We start from the raw sequence: 19228 nt of genomic DNA on the forward strand, positions 1-19228 counted from the left end.
CACGTATGGTTCATTAACACATTTTTTACCAGTCTGCTGAGCTTCTTGGTGTTAAAATTGCATGCCCCCCAACTCCTTCCTCTTCTCTTCCCAGCACGCACCTTCTTCCTTCTGCAGGATGAAGAAGCTGCTGGGTTGGGTTGCTCTGTTTGAGAGCCCAGCTGAGAGACTTCAAAGAGCCCTGCAGCTGCAAGTATTGCAGGTGTTTTGCCTATTATGAATATTTTGAGTCATGTACTACATTTACCTATTTTTGTATTATTGTTCCAGTCTGGTCCACCATAAGGGCAAGACCATGTGATTGGGTTGAGTTTTGGGGACCTCTAGTTTAGCCATAGTGTTCATAATTATTTTGGAGGAAGAACTCTGGCTTGTATTAACTTTATACCCAAAGAAGGCTACTTTGTACTTGAAGAAACTCAAAATTTTCAGCATTTTTGGGTGAGAATGGGCTACTTTCTTGAATTGTCCTGATGAGGAATTCTGCATAACTCAAAAAATGTTGCTTACTTTTCTAACAAAAGGCAACCAATGAAAAGAGATCCACCCTTGCAGTTTAGTAGTTGCGGGTTTCAAGCAGTTTATTTTTGGTGATTATCCAAAGAAAATTTTTTCATTCAGAAAAACTGTGGTGATATTAATTGAATAGCTGCAAGAAATATTATATGCATTGGCAACACTGTAGTATTAATTCCCCCTGTTAATTGATCAGTTAATGGAAAACCAATTAATTGATTAAGACTTTAATTACTCAGCAGCCCAAATTTCCATCTTTCACATATTTCAAAATTTCAGTGCTTCCAAATGGGGATTAGCATAAAAACTGTGTAGAATAGATTATCACATCAGAAGGTCTTGGGTGCAACGTTTTATTTTTCAGTGAGTATAACTGTGGCCTAAAGTCTCTTTCAGTTGTGGCTGCCCAATATATACACACTCCAGCAGACCGTGCAATAAAAAAACTCATGTCTTGGGTTGACCTTCAAGGGTATATCAACATCACAGAAGTAAACTGCTTTAAACACCATTCCCTCTACCCAGGGAAACTTGGGAACTTGTATGAATGGAGAGTGCTGCGAATCTCTTGTGGAAAAGCAAGTCAGCACAGTATCCAATTTTAGGGCTTAAACATAAAAGAACCCTAAAGTCTTTCAGCCAACTATAGTTTTAGAACATATAAGAACATAAGAACAGCCCCACTGGATCAGGCCATAGGCCCATCTAGTCCAGCTTCCTGTATCTCACAGCGGCCCACCAAATGCCCCAGGGAGCGCACCAGATAAGAAGAGAACTCATCCTGGTGCCCTCCCTTGCATCTGGCATTCTGACATAACCCATTTCTAAAATCAGGAGGTTGCGCATACACATCATGGCTTGTAACCTGTAATGGATTTTTCCTCCCCATTCCTTTGGGGAAAGCAATGATAGCTAAACTGATGTGACTGAAAATACATAGCTCTGATCATGCCTCGACTTCTTTGGACTTGCACCCTACAAGTGGTGCCTTGGTATCCACTGATTTGGTATCCACTGATTTGACTCACCACTGATATTGAGGTCCACATTTAAATACCTTGTAACAAGGGGAAAAAAAGCACAAAAATCCAATTTCCTACCTTTGTGCTGTTAAATGGTATCAGCTGCAAGCTTCTTGGGGATAAAGATAGCTTTAAAGACCCACTTCTGAGTTTCTTGCTCCTCCATTCTCGCTCCAGAATGCATCAGTATAGACGCTATCCGCATTCAGCCACTTGTATGGGGTAAATAATGGATTTAATGGAATCAAAATAAAATAAAAATAAAAATCCTAATAGAATATTAGGAGCAATGGAGGAGCAGGTAATGTTGAAGTGGATCTTTAAAGTTTTTCCCCCACTGATTTGGTATCCACTGATCCATGGAACGGAACCCCCAGGGGGTAACGAGGCATGACCTATAATTGCATTCGCCCTCATAACAGCTACACTGCCTTTCTATACAAATGAAGTCCAAATGTGCCTTTTGCACAGAACTAAATTGTGTTGAGGTGAGCTGGGCTCCTAAGCTTCTGTATCTTCAGCTGGTGCCTGTGGTCTTCCTTGACTATTGTGTACTATCTTCACGTAGTCCAGAAGAGGGAGGATGTTCCAGAAGATGGGAGGATGGGAGGCAGTACTTTTTTGTTGTGTAGATAGGAACTTTTGGCCTGAGCTGTGTCTTTCTGCCTACTCCTTGCCTCACCATTTCTGAACCTTTGGAGAAATGACCCATTGCGCTGATGAAAGCCAGGGTGGGGGTGGGTGGGAGGGGCAGCTCTCCTGTTTTTTTTGATGGGCAGTGGGATGAGTGCACCAATAATAGAGGTTTCCTTCTTCTTTGCTTTAATCTAGATGGGCAGCTCAGCCCTGTGTAACTCCCTTGTAATGCAGCTGCACTAGCAGGGTGTACATGGTATCCTGTGGGGGAGTTTCAGACCCTGAAGTTCTCCTCCAGGTCAGAGAACATTTGTTCCTTTGCCTGGGGGTAAGCTCTCACCCCCCTGAATAGTTGGTGCACGTCTGAGTGAGTCTGGCAAGGTAGGTTGAGATCTGGAAGGGGAATAGGATACATCTCCCTTCCTGGCCTCAGCCCATCCTCTTCCCCACCTCATCTCTGCCCTGTTGTCCTCCTCCTGGCCTCTGGGCTGACCTAGCACTGCCAGGAGATGTGGACTGCCTGTTGTCTTGTGGACCCAACTGCTTTCCACTTGCTGCTTGTGGTGGTGGCCAGGCCACACAGAATGACCTGTTAACGCTTTGTGAGAGCGGTACAGGGCCTTAGGCTGCCAGAACACTAGTTCAGGGAGCCTAATGTCCTGTTAGGGTTGGGCTATTCACTGTGAAAAATCATACTGCCACATTAGTAAATGAGTGCAAATAGCACTTTCAGTTTTTTAGTTTATGCGGAAGCCTTTTTAGTGATCTGAATGTTTATTGTTGTAAGGAAACTGTATATTTGTTTTTAAATGCCCTAGAGATTCCCCTGGTGAAGATCAGTGAAACATGTTGGGGACAATGTATTAAATAACTACTCCACTTGCCAATTTGCCTCTTCCAACTTTTGTGTGTTCGGTGAGACAGTGAATTTGAGCCAGTGATTGGGGGTGAAGGTCCTCTCCTAGAGAGGGTGTGGCTTTGGGAGCAGAGTTGAAGTGATTCTTTGGGAGGTGGTGGTTTGGAGGTTTTATGTGTGCTTGCCTAACCTGGGGTATTTGGGTCTTCCATGTAAGATGAGGGTATTTATGTGTAATAGAAGGATGAGGTTTTGAGGATAAATCCCAAGTTGGGCTAGAGAGTGCATGTGAGTTTTGTGAAATTGGTTGTTGCTGGTGCTGTGTGTTAGGGTGGGGAGAAGGCTGGGTGAACAGAGCATATCTGAACATTTTTGAATCCAGTTACTGGAGAGATGGAGACACTCTGCTAATAAATTTTCATTATTTGATTCTTGGCCACCCACTTCTTCACAGCAACAACCACAAAAAAAGATAGCAACTCTTGCTATCCTGTCTCTCCCCCCCCCCCCGGCCTGGAATTGAGTTAATTCTCTGGTTCCATCCACCCTTCCAGGTCAGCGACACTTAAAGCGTTGCCAGTTGAACATCTGACGTGATCTGAGCTGTCAGCTGTATTCATGGGGCGTTATTAGTGAATCTCTTGGGCTGGCCAGAGTGTGGGGGGCTGTATGGGAATGTGGGGGGTGGTGGGAGAAGGCAGGGGTAAGAGACAGGCTGCTGTATATGTGTACGTGTGTGGGTGGGAAGGGTGTTGGCTGCTGGCTCTATTTTTATCTTGTTTTCAACCCCCCCCCAGCAAAAGCTGGAAAGCAGGCCTGTTGACGACAGATGATTTTTCTAAATGCCCACAACCTGAATATGTCTTTTTTTTCCCCCTCCCCACTCCACCTTTTCTCATATTATCTGACTGGAGGAGGAGCAGTACCGAAAAAAACAGGGAGGCGTTAGACTCCCCCAGAATAGTGCACTCCTCCACTGCTCATGTTTGTTTAATACCATTAATGTACCAGGTGCTGTGTAGAATAAGGACATTTGAAGGACCCTGCCAGATCAGGCCAAGTATCTATCCAATTTTGTATCTTGTTTGTCTCACTGGCCAACCTGATGCCTCGGAGAAGCTCATAATTTGGGGGTATGAAAGCAGCAGCCCTACTCTGCTATTTGACCCCAAGACCTGGGATTTAAAGGTGTTCTCCCTCTGAACACAGAGATTCTTCTGTTTGGAGTTATCATGGCTAACAGCCATTTGATTTGTCATTAATTTGTCTCAACCTTTTCGAAAGCCGTTGAAATTAGTGGCCGTCACCACAGTCTGTGTCACAGAATTCAGCCTGTCCTAAAATCCTTGCCTAGAAGGCTTGCAGCCCATGTTTAGTGGAAGGGGAGAGACCTGACAAGTTAGAATTAGGAAGTTTGTGTTCCGTAGTCTTTGTCTACTTCCATCTTGATTAGTCTGTTCACAACTTTGTGGCCACTACTTTGTGACTTTTGAATGGTGTGTGGAAGAGACCTTAAGTAGTGTTTTGCTCTCTGAATATTGGAAATTTTGGGGTGGGGCAGCTCTGAGAATGAATGTCATGAGGTACTATGTTTGCAAGTGATTTGTGGCTGTGGGAATGTGGCTCAGCAAGGGCCTGGACGTGCTGTGTAATGGGGATGTAGTCAGGAATTTTGGGGTCAGGAGACCTCCTGCCAAAAAACCCTTAAAAAACCCTCTGTATAGATGTTTTGATCAGGGTATTCCCATCAGCACAGGAAGATGGCTTATTTGGGGGGGGGGTGATGCAACAACAGCAAGTGGAAGCGAGGGAGAAGGTGGCGCAGCTCTGCTCTGAGAAAGTAGGTCAAGAGCTTATCGGGCTGCAGTCTTGTCAGTGGAAAATAAGGGCTTGGGATTGTGTGTGTGTGTGTGGGGAGAACTGGAGTGAAAAATACGACAAGGAATTGTATGTGTGTGGGAGAATAACTCTCAGCCCCACCCCACCCACCCTTGAGCTTTAAACTAAGGTGCTAAAGCCCGCTAAATGCAGGACAAAGTGGTTTGGATGTGAGCGATGTAAAAATGCTTGTTTAAAAATTAAATTCAGCAATAACTTTGTGGAAGAGTGAACCTTTTGAGATGGGCGGTTGTCTTTGGAAGCTCTGGGTGTTCTTCAGAGCTAGATTGGCTGACCCACAGCTCCGTAGGGAGATAAGTTGTGTTTTAAGGGTAGAGGCATATAGTTCCATGCCCTGCCGCTGGGAATACTTCTCCCACTTAGCTGCAAATGTCACATAGCATTTGTATAGAACCTACCAAACGATTAAGTTGTTTCCTAGATTTTGTGTGCATTCAGAATTACATAGTTCTAGACCCAGGCATATTGAACATGTATGAACACCCGTGAATCTGAACCAGATTGCAATTTTTCAGTCTTCTCTGTTTTCAAGACAATATAGAGTTCCTTGAGATATGTGGAGATATGCAATAGTGTTACTTTGGGTGCCACCTTTGTTTCCTGTGGCTGAGTGAATAAGGTAGACAGGTAGGTTATGGGCTGCTCCACCCAGCACCCAAGGGGAAAAGAGGCTGTCTTTGTGCCAGTGGGTACAACTGGATGATGCTGTTTGGGAGGATGTGGGCTGGTGCAGTGTAGACTGACTGCCTCTGGTGCCATATGTGCAGTAGCCTTCAGTAACCAGCTTGTGCCCAAATGCTGCAGTAGAGAATGTTCATGCTTTGTATGCAGAAGATCTTGGTTTAGACTCTGGTTTGGATCTCTGACATATCCTGTTTAAAAAAAGGACCTTGGGCCACAGGAAAGGCCCTTGCTTGAGATTTTGGAGAGCTGCTGTAGTCTTAGTTAGATGGACAAATTGGTCTGACTTAGTATAAGGGAACATCTTCTGATTATATGTTTACAGCTTGATCAGCTTCTTCCTTGCCACTCAGCTGTGCCCAGTATACACTCAGCTGCGCCCAGTATACACAGTATACAGCTGCGCCCAGTATACAGGGCTAAAAGTTTCCACCTTTGAAACCAGTGAAGCCTCCCCTCCACCATTTGTGGCTTTGAGATGAGTGGTCTGCTCACATGAGTATAAGCAAGCACTTCCCTCCACCCCTTAATGTATATGTTCAGCATTAGCTACTGTGGATGTTATATAGGTGGCTGTGTGTTGGACTGTGTTCACACAAACTTTAAAGGTTTAAAAGTAGGTTGCCAGCTCCTGAGAGACAAGGATCTGCAGTGCCCAGCATCATAAAGGGTGGAGCCCACATCTCTCGGGACCGAGTCCTGAAGTAGACACTCTGTTTATCGAAGGTGTGCATGTATTGCCTGCTCTTACTGGTCTCCAGCCTCCAAGCAACACAGCTATACATAATACCAGGCCAAAACGCTTCAACTGAACTCAAGCCAACTGGTTCACAAGCCTAAAGCAAAAACAACACATGCAGAGTTTGGGCAAATGAGTCCTGAGGTCAGATCACACATTAGGATGCTTCCAGCACACGTGTATAACACACTTGTATACAGTGTAGTAGGAAGAGAACAAGCATTTAGAGCAGCAGGTTTCAACCTTTTTAATCTCACAGCACACTGACAAGGCACTAAAATTGTCAAGGCACACCATCCATTTTTTGACAATTGACAAGGCATACCATGCTGCTGGTGGGGGGCTTATATCCCCAGTGGCCCTATTAATAAATGACCCTCCTTCCAAACTTCCGTGGTACACTTGCAGACCATTCACAGGTTGAAAATAGCTGATTTAGAAATACTGTATTGTAGAAAACTGTGTACTATTTAGTGCCTGACCCACACTGAGGCTGAGTACTTCTCACTTAAAGCAATGTTTCTCAACCCAGTGGTATGAATGCCACCAGTGGTACTTGAGGTGGTGTCTGGTGGTACTCACAAGACCCCTGTAGACCTGCTGCCCGACAGTGAGACCAAGAACGTGATGCAACAAACACCAGTAGGAGACTTGGCTCGGTGGGCAGAGCTCCAAAACCTGCTTTTCCTTCCTCAAAACAGCCTTCCTGTCCACCCTGAGCCTCTTGCTGGTGTTTGTCATGTTGCATCTGGCCTCCAGACCCAGAAGTAACTGGTGATGATATCGCCTCTGGCCGTGCTTCAAATAGGTGGACAGTGTGGTATGGCAGAGAACAAACCTTGAGGAACACTGACCTAAAGGATAGCTGATGACTCCATGCAAGCACTCAAGGAATTGAGCTGGTTCTTCCACCCACCTGCCGCTGGGCTCACTAGCCAGACTGGGGCGTGAATCTGGCAGGTGAGCCACTTCGAAGCAAGTATGCTAGGGTTAGGCATTGAGCTGCCGCCGCCCTGAGCTAATGCCATTGCAACAACCTCACTAGGGGCCAGTCAGCCGGCATTACTGTTCAAAGTGAATGGGCTGGGGTCAGCCTGCCACTGTCTCCCCTCTTACCACCCCAACAGGAAGAGCAGCCCAACTGGCAGCTTCCTGAAGCCAAGGTGGCCTAAGGTGGGGCTGCTGCCATTGCCATCTCTGAGCTACCTCCTTTTCCAGATTTTGCACATGCAAATGCTTGAAACTTCAGTTCGCTATAGTGCACATATGTGCCCAGTGTGTGCCTGTGCAGAAAAAAAATAAATGTATTTTTTATTCCCCCTTCATTATTAGTCTTTCCCCCCCCCAAATAACAAGGACCCCCCCCCCCCCATGACAACTGACCCTCCTAAAGATCAACCAGTATTGTAAGAAATCAGGCACTTGGCAGCCTGACATAAAAGCAAGAATAAACCACGCTGGAGGGATTCAGGCAATATTGCAAGAGTCACAGCAGACTACTTAAAAAGATGTTTAAAGGGGCAGCATCTACACAATAGGAGACAGCTGCGAGAGCAAACGAGAGCATTGGTACTCCCCACGCCCTCAGCCCATTGCTCTTCATCTTCCTAATGGAGATAGAAAAATGAACCTGGAAGCCCTGCCTCACTGTATTAATTTACTAGTCTCCCAGGGCTGTGAATGGCACCTGGAATCCCTTTGCCTTGCTAGTCCTACTCCATCCTCCTGTGTGGACTTGGAAGCCTTGGCTATTGGCTCAGTTTCCGCGAACACGCATTTAAACTCTGATGCCCTCTGGAATTTATGTTATAACTGAGGAATAATGACCTGAATTGTGCTTTCATCTGTTCAGATTGCTTCACATGTGTTATCTTGATGTAAACCTTGCAACAAATCTATTTTCATGTTGCAGGTTGGAGGGCTAAGGGAGCACCTTGCCTAAAGCCAACTAGTAAGTCCGTGGCAGAGCCAAATTTGAACTGGGGACTGCTGATTCTTATAGCTCAGACTCTTAGCCACTACACCACACCATTTACCATCTGGATTCCCAACATCCTTTGCTCTGTCACGCTGAGGCCCTCCAACTTTGGGATGGATGTGGGGGACACTTAAGGGAGAAACAATATCTTCTCCCACCAGTGTAAAAGTATAACAATTTGTCAATGGCAGCAATATTGGCCATCTGAGGTAACTATTAGTGTTGCCTCTAAAAATTGGCGCCACTGCGCAGTCTTCCCATGGCTGCATAGCAGCATGGCAGTGTCTTCCCAGGGTTCAGCAATGATGTTACATCATCGCCGACTCCTGGTTCAACCAGAGCTTGATCGGGGGTCATTCAGTTTAGGAAAAATGCTGATCACCACCCCACTTTCTCTATGTATGTGAACCCAGGCTGGTGAAACCCCAAATCCTTCCCATTTCTGTTGGGGAAATAGGTACATTCTCTTCCTCCTCCAGCATGTCGCAGTCTCCCCCCATCCCTGGCATGCTGCTTTCCTCCATTCTGTACCGTGGCTGTTTCTTGCCACAGCAGAAGGGGTCCAACCAAGCGTGGCCGATAAAATATTCATCTCTCTCACTCTCTTACAAGCCTTCGAGAGTGCCTCAAACTGAATGTCCATTATTCAGGACCTCCCATGCATTGCGTGATTGTTGCTGGGCAAAGAGAAATGAAAGGGGGTGGGGAGGATGTTTGCCTCTTAATTAAGGATGGAGCTTGGGCGAGATGTATATGGGGAGCATTTGTGGAACAGCCATGTAGGAGTAATACAGAGGCAATTTCAGCATGTTCATCCCACACTGGTTAGACCTCTGAGTGCAACCCGGCAGAGCTGCTGTTCTTAAAGTGGGCTTAGAATTCAGTGTTGCTTCTTGCAGTCAAGAGCAGTAGGGCTTAGTGGATTTGAAACAAGAGTGTAGCTAACTCCTGAAATCTCAGGGTCTGATCTCTGGGAAATGGAAGCTACAGATGTGTTTTTTTTTTTGGGGGGGGGGGGAGAGATCATTCTGACAGGCATTTGTATTATAAAGTCAATATTTCTGGTTGCGCCCCTAAATTTGAAAGCAAAGGCTCTTCAGTCCAAGGCCTGGTATTGACAAGAGTTTTTTGACAAGGAGAAATTGGGCCTGACTGATAGAATGGCATCCCTCTCCATAGATGCTGGTTTCTGATGCAAGAACAGACTGTAGGACAAAAAAAAAATCCTTATAAATATAACATACTTTGTTCCCCTGTCTTGTGAAATGTACCATTGGGATAGAGCTTTGCATGTGTGTCTTTTCTGTAGAGATGTACTTTAAATTGTGGGGCAGGGTAGCCACCTCCAACCCTGACACTTCAGGGCTTTGCACCTGTGGGCTATGGTGGCTACCAGCACTTTTTCCTAACTGCGCTCTGACCACTGAACAGCTTGCCCTACCTCCTCTCCCCAGGTGATCACGTACTTTCCATTCTGTCCCTGTATCCTTAAGGATCAGAAACTGGTTTTAAAAGAAAAGACAGCTGAGATTCTTAGGGTATTGATTTTTGCTTACCTCATTCCATGCATGCTCTGTAGAATCTCTTATGCTCTTATATGTTCTGCATATAAGCAATCCTACCCAGTTCTTTGCCTGTGTCAACTTCTTTGCCCACTAGATGAAAGCCTGGAAAGGAAAGAATACCCGCTGAGCCCCTCCCAGTGGCAGTTCTGCTCTCTGCTTTTGTCCTCCCCCCTCCAAACAACTGCACCACACCCTTTCTCTTGGGGTCAGAAGCAGCACGGTCCATTAACACCTCCTGTTGGCACCCCTGTTTTTTTTTTTGCTGTCAACACCCTGCCCTCCCCATACTTCACACTTCCTGTAAGCAGTTGCAAAAGCTGCTTCAAGCAGTGTGCCAGCCACTGTCTCCCAGTTCGGCAGACTGAAGCAAGCGTGAAGGGGTAACCAGCCACAAGGGCAGTATGCTGTCGCCTCAAGCAGTTCCCAGCATTGCTGCAACCTCCACAACTGCCCTGGTTTTGCAAGCACTCGGTACACATTTTTTGTGGTTCTTCAAGTGTTATTTATCCTCTCCCACACCACTGTTAGCTCTCCCAGCCTCTCTTTCTTGCCCTCTCCCCAGCTGTCATAGGGGGGTGCACAGAATGTTTGCTGCCAAACCCCCCAACTAGTTTGACCACTAGACATTCCTGCTTTCCAGGTGTTCAGAGGAAACTCGAGCCCTGACTCTACGCTTTGCTCAAACATCGCTAGTTTAAACCCTCCTAGGATCTGTCCAGGAGTCCTGACACCCTGGTTATGTGAGCTGGCCTGTCCGCTGCAGAGTTTGGTGGTGTGAAACCCCCTGTTCTTAATTTTAAAATTGAAAGGCTTTAACCTTCCTAGATGTAGCAAACATGTTTGACCTCTGTGGTGATTCTCAAGTTTTCCTTTGTCAGCTTTCCTGCCTTCTTTAGAACATGTGCCCACTGGGTTACCACTTATAAATGATGAAAACAGTACATTGGAGTGGGGCTGTATTTTAAGTAGGTAAATTTTTTTAGTGTACATATCCTTTTAAAATAAACAGACACATAATAAAAAGGGCTAGCGATAGTAAATGTTATTAGCAATAAGAAAAAGAACTTTCCTCTTGAAAAGCAGACTTGATCCATTGAAGTAATGAAGTCAGCCAAGTCACAGAGTTCTCAAGACTTCAAAATTTATTCTTTTCAAAGGTTTCAGGCTCGAGCAACCCACCCTAAGCAACTGTCCTAATGTGGCTGAGGCAGTACATCACACCGGAGACAGCCGTTTTGAAGTTGAGCAATTAGTTTTTAGAAGCGTGCCCAGTTGAATCTGTCGGACCCAGTGGCAGTGTGTTTTCCTTGTTCTGTAAGCAAATGTGGCCTTAAGGGTGCACGTAGCCGATGTGATGGTCACCATTTTTGTCTTTTATAAAAATGCGAAAGCCATACTTGCTCTTGGTGGGCTTAGCGAGGAATTGAAGATGCACACGCACACACAAGGGGGTACTTTTTCTGAGCACAAAAAAGTTAGCAGTTGCCCGTGCATTTGGCACGATGTCGCAGAAGAGGCACAGAAAAATTAAAAAGTAATTTATACGTCTATTCTCCCCTTTTGTGCCGAAGCAATCTTTGTTTGTACGGTATTCCCAAGACTTAGACCTTTGCCTGCCAAGTTCATGGAACTTATTGTTAAAGAGTATCAGGCAAGTATCAGGCAGGCAATTGCAATCAACTGTTCCTAAAAACATTTTTCCTGCAAGTTTCGCACCAGCTTCTCTACCTGTTTGCTTTGCTGCCTGATGAAATTCTTAGCACAGCAAAATCTCATTCCTTGTTTTCTCATTCCTTGCTTTTTTCCCCACGAAAGCGGGTGTGAATCAGTGTCAGGTTCTCCCCTGCTCCACTTTCCATCCTTTTCTCCTCTGCTGCTGCTGTCCCCCCCTTCACCTGCTTTTCTCTCTTTTGACGTGGAGTTAAAGATTAATTATAGCTGGTCTTCCCCAGCTGGGTTGCTGAACGGATGGGAAATACCCATTAATAGAAGGATGGCTTTTTATCATTCTGTCAGCGACTGGTGGTACAGGACGACCTCAGGATTCTCTGCTTGGAATTTATTCACCTTAAAAGGGGGTTGGCTGAATTGGATAAATGAGTTTCTCTTTTTTGGGGGTGGGGTGGGGTGGAGCAAGAAGATTGGAGAGAGGGTGATGGAAACGGCAGGAGGGGAGAGTCCCTGGAACAAAAGCCAAAATATTTAATCAGAGACCATCCTTTAAAAAAAAAAAGGCTAGAGAAAAGAAAGAGGAGGAGATGAATTGTACATGACAATAGTTCCCACAATGCATTGTGGAAAGGGGTACCAATATGCTGACCAATTCCTACTTTGGGTTAAACATTTATCATAGGCAGAATGGGAAACTTATGTGTTGTAAGAGTGGATTTGTCTAAATGGGGGAAACTTCCTGATGATCAGTACAAAGAGCATCACACTCTTTTATTTTCCTCTTGGAGTGGGGTGGGTGGGTGGGTGGGTGTGTGAGTGAGTGAGTGAGAGAGAGAGAGAGAGAGCAAGATAATTGGAAGAGCCTCTTCTTGAGGTTGAAATGTGGTGATGGAGGTCTTCAGTTCTGCAAAGTTAGCTGTTTTTGTTATAAACTGTGGTTGGAATTTTGCTTGTCTTCAAGCAATGTGAAGATGCCATTTCAAGTCTGATAGAGTTCTTGGGGTCAGCATAAAGCCCTCTGTTTGGGGCGGGGGACACCCACTGAACTTCCAAGAGCCATGTCTGGTTGGAGTACAATTTTTAAAACATGAAATTTTGAAAATAGCTTGTTAAGGCGCAGGGTGCTTGAATCTGGGAATCCCAGCAGAAGTGCTGGAGGAGGAGGAGTTGCAAATTTTTCTTATTTGGGATGCTTCCGGATAAGACTTCAGCTTCTGCTCGATGTGCTCCCGGAGTCAGCGTTAGTCTAGCACAGTTTCTGTTGCGCCATCTGTAAAATGGAGATTGTGAGAAATCTCAAACACCCCATGTACTCAGCAGGCACCTTGGACTGGTGCAGCTTGTTTGCTCATTTTCTTTTGCATTGTGTATGATGCTCTGTAGTTGGGCATGTGTATAAGTAGCCTACCAAGGCTGTGAGAAGGGCAAATAGAAAAATGCAATTCTGTACAACTCAGAATTGGAATACCATGGACATCTTAGTGGATATAGATATTAACAAATGACATGTAAGCTGTTAAGTGCAAGGACTGTTGTATTGTGTGGCTCCTGCTTACGTTTCTTGTCTATTTGAATTCAAACATATATAACAGAGTTCCAACATGGGCAAAAACTTGTCCACAAGCCAACCTGTTGCAACCAGGTTTTCACCCCATGTCAAAGCCCTATTTTACGGATTTGGAGAACTAAGACTGAGAGAAAAGGATAGCCTCAGTGCCTCGCAAGAAGGCCTTGTCAGATATAAAGTTCCAAACTCATTCCTCCACAGATGGTGGTGTTCAAGAGAGCACTCTCATTGGGGGCACTGGGCACTGTATTGTGGTGGCAGGAAGGAAGCTGTTTCCTTGGTTATTTTAAATTGCAGGTGTCTAATGAAACCTCGGAGATGCACCATAGCAAAACAGATAATTTGATTCTTAGAATTCTTGAGATTTGGTCTCCTTTAAAACTGTTCAGGAAATCATGGGCCTGGCGCACACATGCATGTACATCTCTTGATTACTGTACACGTGAACTGATTAGTGAAAAACATTATGTTAGATCTGTGATAGCCAGTTTATTTATACGTATGGGTCATTACTTGATACGGCAGTCATCAAGCAAATGAACATGCATGTATGAACCAGTCAGTAGCTTACAGTGTCTTCGAGGCTTGTTGGGCTGTGGTGATGACACATATATCTTGGGACACTGCAACTGGCACAGTGCCACCATTTCGTTGGCTCATCTCCAGGGCATAAACTTTCCGATATTGTGTGAATACTATTACCATTGTTGCTATCTTCTCCTCAACGTGCACACCTGCAAGCACAGACATCAGATTGAGATCTCTGGCCCTAATGCATCTGAACTGGCAATACAAGCCTAGCTTGTCTGTTGACTAGGCATTGTATGGGAAAGATATCTCTTTCTCTCCTTTTTACCCCCTTCTCTCTGATGCGCGTCTTCCTTTCCCTCCAGCTCCAGCTGCCTCCACTAAATGCTTCTCCCCTTTCATGCTTTTATTTTTGCTGTACTGACCTTGGTTGACTAAAAGCCCAGAGCAAATTGGAGTGATGTCCCCCCCCCCCTTCATTTCACACATCCGGGGTCAGGATTTTGACTTTGCCCTAGTTTTAAATCTTAAATGGAAAGCTTGGAAGACTTTTCTTGTTCTTCGTTTGGGTGTGTGTGTGTGTGTGTGTGTGTGTGTGTGTGTGTGTGAGAGAGAGAGAGAGAGAGAGAGATGATATAGGGGTGGTGTCTCTAGTGCAGTGAGAGGAGGAGGGTGGTGGGACTGGAGAGATCCCTTCCCTCTTCTCTCCAGGTTCCCAAGCTTTATAGGTTTGAAAAAAAATGCACGCAAATTCCTCCAGACGCTTTATATGGATTCCACAGTGATTAAATGATAACATGAAAAGGGGGTTCTGAGCAGATGTAGGGCAGCTGAGATCCTGGGAAATGCACTCCTGCAGCTGGGCTTAGCTGAGCCTTGCAGGGTTTTGTGGTAATCTAACTGATGGAAGATTAGCAACATGGAAAGGTTTCCCTGGTCACCCCAACTCCAAACGAACAGACAATCTGTTATGTGCTTTATAGGTGTGGAGGGGGGGGGGAGAGCTAGTTGAAATGTCAGCTAATCCCACAAGGGGAGGGTATTTGGACAAAATGTTTGGGATGGATACGCACGCTCTTAGAAGCCTTGATATCTGAATGTTCCTCTGTACTGTAATATCGCATCCTGATTACTTGCAGTTTGCAGGCTGATTAGAGGGTGAGAGTGCTTCTGAGCATACACAGTATGCTTCCTGCAGTTAGGTGTCTGGTTCTTTTTTTAGGAACTAGCTGGAATTCTTCCAGACCTCGAGTTCTCCATTTACCCAATTCTGTGAGCACTCCATTGCATTATTTATGTACAGTTGTACCTCGGATTACACACCTTTATTTAGCGATGATTTGTTGTTGCACTCTTTGTCCTTGTTTCATTGACAGCCATTCTACCCAATTGGAGCAGTGCATTTTGGGCCAATCAGCATCCTCTTCTTGCCTAGTAATGTGTATTCTATGATGCTGTTTTGTATAAAATTTGACTTTTGGGGAATGTATTCCCCGTGCTGTTGACAATATTGCTATATTCCTGTTTCTTGGCTGCCACAGCAGGGAGTTATGATGGAGCTCATAACACCCGCTCCTCTGGAAACCAGCACTGGACTGAGTGGATGGTGCAACCCTCCCCTACCTGCCCAGGGACTGCTTGAGATCCGTGTGTCCCTGGGAGAGGAAGGAAGAAGAGGTGCCCAGGCCACAGGGAACCTGTAACATCAGCTCCTGTGGAGTCCAGCACTGGCCTGAGAGTTTTAGTATTGTATTGTTTAAAATGTTGCATTCTGTATTTTATTGTTTTTATGAATGTTACCACACTGGGTGAAGGCAAGGTGGGATAATAATAATAATACTACAGGTATTTATATACCGCCTTTCTTGGTCATCAGATTTCTCCTCAGACTTTATTCAAGGTGGTTTACATAGGCAGGCTATTTAAATCCCCGTAGGAATTTTTACAATTGAAAGAAGGTTCTGTCTTTCAAGAACCACAACATTCAGATGTTTCTTTCTGATCTGGTTTCACATTCTGGCCTCCATCCTCCCACGCTCAGAGCAGATGGAATAACTTGGCTCAGCTTGTCAGCTGCTTCAAGGTCGCACGGTGCCGGTGGCCTCGAACTGGCGACCTGTGGATGTTATCTTCAGGCAGATGGATAAACGTTCACTAAACAAATATCATATGGTCTCAAGTTAAGGAGTGACATGAAAATCTCAATCCAATACACCATTCAGGTGCAAGATCCATTATGCAGTGACCTCATCCTTGCTTATCTAGCCAAGCAAGAAGTTGTAGCCCTCCAGTGGGCACCCTCATGTGGGGCTTTGAGGAGTCTCCAGAGTGGAAAAGCCACTGAGAATACTTTTTTCTGTGGCTGGATGATGATTGGAAATCACATCATTGTGTTATTAGCAGGGAGGCTTGCCATCTGTAGCCTCATATATTTAAGGCAGGGGTTTCCAAACCCCGGCCCGGGGGCCAGATGCGGCCTGCGGTGAGCCTCTATCCGGCCCGCGGCCAGCATCTTGTCCCCTGAAAGCCTCTGGCCCACTTGGCCCAACATGATTGGAGCTGTGCTCTGGTTGCATCTGGAGGGTGTTCTAAGGGCCAGAGAGGTTGAATCAATGAGCCCATTCATTCATTTATTCACTCATCTAAGTTCCATCTCTAATTTATTTATATAAATTTTATATTTAAATTTTTTTTCTGGCCCTCTACACTGTGCCAGATATTTGAGGCCAAAAAGTTTGGAGACCCCTGATTTAAGGGATGCTGCCCTTCCACAGTGCCCTGGAAAGGTAGTGATGGGGACTCGAAGACTTGAAACTGGAATTAGTCCAGTGATTCCCAAAAGTTTTAGCTCCAGGACCCATTTTTTTTAAACAGCATCTTATCAGGACCCACCTAGGTTCATATGACTGAAAAAGAAAGTTTTCCAGCCATTCAAGCCCCTGTTTTTATGCTTTTTACTATGGTGGAGGAGCTGCGTTCTGGAGTGTTTGTTGTGCTCCATGTTTGTTGGGTTGGGACCATTCCGGTAACCTTGTGTTCCCCTTTGCCTGACCCTTGATAAAAATTGAGGCACAGTTGCCTACTGACTAGTGATCATGGGCATGTGGCTCAGTTTGCTTTCCATAGGGCTCAATACATTTTCTTTCTCAGCTTGGGGGTGGGTGGGTGGGAAAAACTTCCTCCTTGAGAGTTTGTTACGGCCTATGTTCATTGAATCTCAACAAATCTGATAGTGTTGCATTCCCCTCAGCCTGCCCTTCAAAGTGGACCAAGGCACGGCTACCTAATTGCAAGTAAGCACACGCATGCTGCTCTATTTCGATTTCCTTAGGGCTCAATATGTTTTCCTAGTCAGCTGTCAGCTTGTCCGTTTTGCAATCCACCAAAAATCTGGTCGTGCCCCACTGGTGGGTCTTGACCCATGGTTTGGGAACCACTGGTTTAAGTGCTGCTGCCCTTTCACAGCACCTCAGAAAGCCTGTGATGGGGACTTGAAAACTTGAAGCTGGGACTACTAGCCTGATGACCTGAGATTGTTTATGCTCAGACCCCTCTTCAGGCACAGAAGGGAACTAGAAATGTGTCACAGCAGTTGGCCACCAGAATGAGGTCAGGACCTTCTCTTGTGCCTGTTACTCTTCAGACTGTGGCTTCAGCCTCTTAGCAGTCCTGCTTTGAAGAACATGCTTTCTCAGTCTGCTTTGGGGGTCTGCTACCTATGGCCTGCCCCAATGAGTGTGACTGCTGGTCTTAACTACCCGATTTGAGGCTACAGGGCTACTTCCCCATGCAATAGGTTACCCACCAACTACAAGGTAGCGCCTGATTTTCTAAGTCTGTCCTCATGATACAGGATTGGTGCACAAAGAGTATCACCAAGTGGGCATTCTCTGATATTCAGGGCTGAAGTACTTGTTTGTACCCAGCTGGAACTCCAGCAAACAGTAGGACTCTCAGCTTTAAGCCTATGATAACAATTACAACAATATTTTCCAGTTACACTGAATAAAAGAAACCCGTACTGGTGTGCCAGTTGTAAGTAGAGACTTCAGGCCCCTGTCCTCTAAAAATTAGCTTCAGAAGGCTGCTTTCAAATTCATAAACTCAAAAAGTACACTGCTGGAATGCACAATGCTCTCTGATTACCCAGGTTTTGCCTAAACCAATTTTCATCTCTGTATTGTTTTGCATGATAGTAGGGGGCTCCATTTCGCTTTTCTGTTCCTAGGAAATGACCTATAAAGATGCTTTTAGAGGGTTTAATGTTTTCAGAACCTCAGAGAGCAGCTCTTTAGAAGAGTGCCTCTTTGGATGTTGAATGGAGTATACAAGGCATTCCTTTACCCCATTTTTTGAGGGTATGGCAAAACAATGTTGGAAGTGTGAGTGGTTCCTCTAGGCCAGGGGTCTCCAAACTATTTGGCCAGAGGGCCGCATCAAATATCTGGCAAGGTGTTGAGGGCCAGAAAAAAAATTTAAATAAAAAAATTTAGAGATGGAACTTAGATGAGTGAATAAATTAATGGACTCATTCATTCAACCTCTCTGGCCTTCAGAACACCCTCCAGACACAACCAGAGCACAGCTCTGGTCGTGTTCAGTTGAGTGGGTCAGAAGCTTTCAGGGGACAAGAGCCTGGCTGTGGGCCGAATAGAGGCTTGCTGCGGGCCGCATCTGGCCCCCAGGCTGGGGTTTGGAGACCCCTGCTCTAGGCTCTTCACACAGACACATAGAGATTCTGTGACCTCAGGCTTATATACAGCCACTCACCTGGTTGCCTACGGTAAGTTAAAATTACAGCCAAGCAGGGAAGATTTTGCAAATGAGGAGATAATTGCTACCACATTTTAAAACGTTTTCTGATATGCTAAGAATCACTCGTATGGTTTGTGCTGACATGTGGGCTAATAAAACTTTTTGTGGGCTGGGGCTTATTTGAGAGCTGACTTAAGTAATGCATGCTAGGCATTACTTGTTTTGAATAATTCATTTCAGCTTCTAGTCATGAGTACGTGACACATAGGGCATGTCTGAGAGCCAACCTGCGTGCCTTATGGCTAAGGAGGAGTTTGATCCAGGCTCTCCATAGTCCAAGCCCATTTCACACCCAACCAGATCCACGTACCCTTATGATCAGTGAATGGAAACGCGTCACTTGTTAGGAAAGTTGAAATGCATCAGTGGACCACAGGGATTCTGGTTTGTTTGGTTTTAAAAATATATATATATACCACACAAGATTGAAGTGGTTTCACTGCTGTTATACACCAAAGGCTCCTGTTGGTTAAATGTATTTATAGCTTGTTTCAAGATTACACATATCCTGAAAGAAGTCAAGGTGACATCCATGGAATTCCCAGGTGACTCTCTTCCAGATGCTGGCCAACTCTTCACCTGCTTAGCTTCAACAAGGCAACTGCCTCAGTGTGCTTTCAGGGCAGACTCTGGCAGCAATGTTGTTAAGCGCAGTCACATTTCAATTTAATTCGTCCCATTCACCCAGCCACCCTAACCCTGGATAGTCACTGGCAGGGGAGTTAGGATTGCTGGATCTTGCTTGTGGCATGCCA

General features: G+C 45.4%; 1 protein-coding gene across 1 annotated transcript in view; it reads left to right on the forward strand.

The window, feature by feature from the left end:
• Positions 1 to 19228, forward strand: part of RARA (retinoic acid receptor alpha) — a 161281-nt gene that overhangs the window by 73582 nt on the left and 68471 nt on the right. The gene's annotated exons all lie outside the window — the stretch shown is intronic.

This window comes from Tiliqua scincoides, chromosome 5, assembly GCF_035046505.1.
Source record: "Tiliqua scincoides isolate rTilSci1 chromosome 5, rTilSci1.hap2, whole genome shotgun sequence".
NCBI classification, from domain to species: Eukaryota; Metazoa; Chordata; class Lepidosauria; order Squamata; family Scincidae; genus Tiliqua; species Tiliqua scincoides.